Source organism: Phodopus roborovskii, unplaced genomic scaffold (assembly GCF_943737965.1).
Source record: "Phodopus roborovskii unplaced genomic scaffold, PHOROB, whole genome shotgun sequence".
NCBI classification, from domain to species: domain Eukaryota; kingdom Metazoa; phylum Chordata; class Mammalia; order Rodentia; family Cricetidae; genus Phodopus; species Phodopus roborovskii.
In genome coordinates this window covers 287,618-293,058 of record NW_026126809.1, presented here as the reverse complement: position 1 = coordinate 293,058, position 5,441 = coordinate 287,618, and positions in this window count along the sequence as shown.

The window sequence follows — 5,441 nt, the reverse complement described above, 5'->3', positions numbered from 1 at the left end:
AAGTCCTCTACCATGACCAAATAGGTTCATGTCAGATGCAGGGATGATTAATTTGATCCATCATATACATAAAGAAAAGAAAATCCATATTATCATCTCACTAAATGTTGAAAATGCCAGTGTCAAAATTAAACACCCTTTTTATGATAAAGTCCTTGGAAAGAACAGGGATAACAGAAACCTACCTAAACATAATAGAGCAATATGTAGTAAAGCAACATAGAACATTAACCTATGTGGAGAGAAGCTTAGAGAGATTTCTCAAAATAAGGAACAAGACATCTTTCCATTCTCTCCAGAAATCTTCAAATTGTGTTGAAGTTCTAGCTACAGAAAGAAACAAGCAAAAAAGATCAAAGGGACACAAATTAGAAAGTAAGGGGTCAATTTTTTACTATTAGCAGATGATATGATAGTTTACATAAGTGACCTAAAAAATACTCTAACAATGAACTCCTACAGATGACAAATACCTAAGTAGAGATAGACACAAGATCAATAAAAAACAAACAAAAAAAAAAAAATCAGTAGCCTTACTATATACAGAAGATAAAAGGGATGAGAGTCACCACCCTTTACAAGGGAAAACAACAAATAACATCTTGGGGTAACTATAACCAAACTAGTAGAAGGCCTATATTTCATGGTCTTGTGTCTTTAAAGAAGGAAGTTAAAGAAGATACTAGAAAATGGAAAGATCACCCATGATCTTGAATTGGTAAGATAAATACAGTAAAACTTTTAATTTGCAAAAGTAACCTACAGATTCAAAGCATTCCCCAGGAAATCCTAGTACATTTATTACTTCATGACCCTGAAAAACAATACTCAATTGTATATGGAACAACAAAAGAGTCACAATAGTCAAAACAATGCTGTATAATAAAGGAACTTCAGAAAGCATAACATTCTCCGATTTAGGTTTCTTCTAAGCTCTATTATAGAGCCAAAGTACAAAACGCACTTGATATTGCCATGTATATAGAAAGGTAGACAAATGGAACTGTAAATCTTGATATTTACCAACACACCTACAAATTCCTGAGTTTTGATGAAATAGGAAAAATAATACAATGGAAGGAGGCAATCATTTTCAACAAATTGTTTGGCAAAACTGGATGATGATATGTAGAAGACTACAAAGAGACCCATGTGAATCGCTATACACAAACTTAGAACACATGGATCAGAGACCTAAACATTAGTCCAGCTGCCTAAAACCTCTAGGAAGAGAAAGTTCGAGGTACTCTTGAAGGAATTTTTATAAGAGAGTGTCGTTTCTTTGACCAGCAAAGAAAACACAACGTTCAGACTCTTCTTTAAGCAGTTTATTCAGGACCCCTGTATAATCTTGACCCAGGGGGCAGCCCAGCCCACAGCTTAAGCCCTTGGGCAGTCAACCCCAGAACGCCAGTGCGGTGAAAAACAAAAACAGACAGGTACATATACACAGAGCAAGCCAGATTCTCAGCTTTAGCCAAATATGGAATTGTTTACAGCAGAGAGTACTTGCCACCGGGAAGGTGGAGGGCAGAAATCAGTGCCATCTTTAAGGTGCAGCACCGCGCAGCTCTCAGCAGTGAGAATTATTACACTGGCCATAATACAAAACAAAGGGATCAATAATTAATAAATGGAACCTACTGGAACCTGAGAGTCACATGTAAGGCAAAAGAAACAGAAGACAATGTACTGTAAGAGGCTTTATGTCCCCATCTGTCCAAAAGTCTTAATGACTATATACACATATGTTGGGACATAGATGGGCATCACATTATGGGCCAGGTTATAGTTTCAGTCGTGAAAAGAGGGGAGAACAACGGAGGAGCCAGACCAAAGAGTTGCTTTGGATTTGGACAGCCAGGACATTTCAAAAGGAACTGCCCCCCCGGGTGTGGCAAGTGCAATTGAGCCCTAGACCAGGGCTGTGCCCATGTTGCTGTAAGGGTCAAGGAATGTAGCAAGTTGGAGCAAGGAATGTAGGACAAAGACAGACACTCTTGGGTAATCCTCTTATTGGCTCAGGGAATCTGGAAGCAGGGCCAGCCTCGGGCCCCTCAAGCTCAGGTGTATGGGGCAATGGATACACCTGTAACCCACCCTATACAGATGATCAGATGATCCCTCAGAGAAACCCCTTTATGTCCAGGACCTTATCTGAGGTACCCCAGGAAGTGCAGGATTAGACCACTGTTCTGCCACCCGGGCAATATTAACACCACAAATGGACACTCAAGCCTTGAGAACAGGAGTCTTTGGGCCACTTCCCCCAAGAACAATAGGGCTATTGTTAGGACACAGTAGTGCCTTGTTGAAAGGAATTAGAGTTATTCCAGGAGTAGTGTATTCAGACTTTCAAGGAGAAATAAAAATCATGTTTAGGGCAGAAATGAGGGTATTAATGATACCACAGGGTGCTCAGATAGTGCAATTGGTTCTTCTCTCCCTAGGTTCAGAAACCAACAATCCCTTTTTAAAGGACATCAGGGGATCTGCTGGTTTTGGGTTCAGAGGCCTCATGGGTGCCTTTGAGTTTCCAACTCTTTAACAGCGCCCCATGCTCACCCTTACCATACAAGGTAGATGAATTTCTGGACTTGGGGACACAGGGGTGGGACTCCTCAGTAATAGCAAAAAAACATTGGCCAGCAAGCATGTCCTCTTCAGCCAGCCTCCACTCATTTACAAGGAGTGGGAACTGCTGTACTCCAGAATGTAGTACTCAGTTTCTTAAATGGTCAGATGATTAAGGACATACAGGAATTTTTCAGCCTTTTGTGTTATGTCATATACCTGTTAATCTTTGGGGGAGAGATGTGCTTCAGGCCAAAGTAGCAGTCCTTACTACTGAGCCTGTTAAAAATAATGCTGGGCTGACCAAGGTTATGTACAAGGAAAAAGACTGGGTAAATTCCTACACGGTGACCCCCTCAGTCTGTTGCATCCAAAAATTTAATTATCAAAAGAGCTGGAGATCGCTCTGGGCTGGGAAATTTTCCCTAGGGTCTATTGCTATGCAGCCTGGTCCCATTTCTATTATCTGTAAAACTGATAACCCACTGTGGGTGGAGCAATGGCCCTTATCTATTGAGAAGTTACAGGCTGCACATCAACTTGTAAAGGAACAATTAGAGGCAGGACATATTGTTACTTCCACTTCCCCATGGAATACCCCAATCTTTGTTATAAAGAAAAATCTGGAAAATGGAGACTCCTACAAGATATCTGAGCTGTTAATGATTGCATGTAAATTATGGGAGCAACACAACCTGGCTTTCCTTCCCCTGTGGGTATTCCTCAAGGCTATCATTTATTAGTTATCCACCTAAAATATTGCTTATTTTTAGCATTCCTTTGCAACCTCAGGATAGTGAGCGATTTGCATTTAGCATTCCTTCTATTAACTTTAAAGAGCCCTATAAAAGATATCAATGGGTGGTCTTGCCTCAAGGGAATGGCCAATAGTCCCACTATTTGGCAAATTTATGTATCATTGGCCATTGCCCCCATTAGAGAGAAATTTCAATCCCTATATATTATACATATGATATTCTTTTAGCCGGCCTGGATTCTAAGGAAATGAATGAGGCTTTTGGAGGAATCTGCAACATAATCTTCAATTAGCGGGTTTAAGGATTAGACCCAGAAAAGGGGCAACAAGAATTTCCCTATCAATACCTGGGTCATCATTTGTTATTTTCTGGTATCCGTCCTCAAAGAGATTACTTTAAGGCTGCATACATCTGACCACCCTTAATGATTTTCTAAAATTATTGGGAGACATAAATTGGGTTCGATCTAGTTTGGCCCTACCCCACTGGGCAGCTTAGACCATTATTTGATATTTTACAAGGAGATTCTGATCCCACTTCTTGGCGCACCTTAATGCCTGCTGTGTGAGAATGTATACAGCTTATGCAAAAAATGTCTCCAACCTGCACATTTAAATTACATATTGACTATTCTCAGAACTTGATGTTATTAGTCTTTGCTTCAGGTATTCCCCCTATTGCGGTATTTTGGCAAACTGGTCCGACATTATGGGTGCATGAACATGCAGCCCCAAGAAAGACAGTTAGATCTTATCCTCAGGCAATGCTTTCTATTTTTCAAAAAGGCATACAAAATGAGTATTCAAGTTTTTGGCAAGATGCCAGATGTAATTGTTACTCCCTATACTCAACAACAGATACAATGGTTTCAACAGTTTAATGAAACTGTGGCACATTACTCGTTTTTTACACCCCTGCTGCATTGATAGTCATTTTCCTTCCAGTAAAGTTAGCTCATTGTTTTAAAAATCACCCTGTGTGTTTACGCCCCAAGGTTATTTCCCAAAATCCTCTAAGGGGACTCATAATGTATTTACAGATGGCCCTTCAAATGGTTGTGCAGTAGTTGTTTCTTTTCCCATTATCAACCGCTCTCATACTTAAAGTGAAGTCTGCACAATTCGAGGAACTAGCTGCAGTACAATTAGCCCTTCAAGATTTTTCTGATGAGCCATTTAACTTGTACACAGATAGTAAATATGTGTATTATATATTGGCTCCCTTAGAAACTGCTGCTTATATAGCTCCAGTCTCTCATGTACAAGAACACTTACTAGCCATACAAAGCCTACTATGGAGGCTCTTCATCCAATTTTTGTAGGATATCTCCGAGCGCATTCTGATTTGCCTAGCCCTTTACAGGTGGAAGAAAATGCCATTGTTGATTTTAAAACTAAAAAGTGGTAGTACAATCATAATGATCAGTGAATCTGGCTATGAAGCAGCCTGCAAAGCTCATACAACCTTCCACCTTAATACAGGGCCACTTAAATTTCATTTTAAAATTCACTAGAGACCAAGCTATTGATATAGTTAAGAATTGGCCCCTATGTGCAGAGTTCTTACCTGTTCCACACCTTGGAGTTAACCCCATGTGGTGTCACAACCAATGATATCTATCAGATGGATGTTACTCATGTTCCTTCCTTTGGTGGACTACAATTTGTTCATGTATCTGTGGATACCCATTCTCATTTCATATTTGCCTGTATTCATACTGGAGAAAGGCTTAAGGATGTTAAGAGCCATTGTTTACAAGCCAATGCTTATATGGGAATGCCCAGACAATTAAAACCTGATTATGGCCCTGCTTATACTAGTCAAGGTGTTAACCCTTTTTGCAAAAAAAAAAAAAAAAAGAATTTCATCTCATGTAAAATGGATATCCCTTATAATCCTCAGGGTCAGGCCATGGTGGAACATGCACATCTCACAATTAAAGCCTATCTTCATAAAACAAAACAAAAGGGGGAGTTTACAGGATCTCCTCATAATCACCTTTCTCTGGTCCTTTATATTTTAAATTTTTTAACTATTGATGGTGCTGCTCGATCTGTGGCCAACAGGCATTGGGGCCCTGGGTCATCTGACTATGGCTCAGTTATGTGG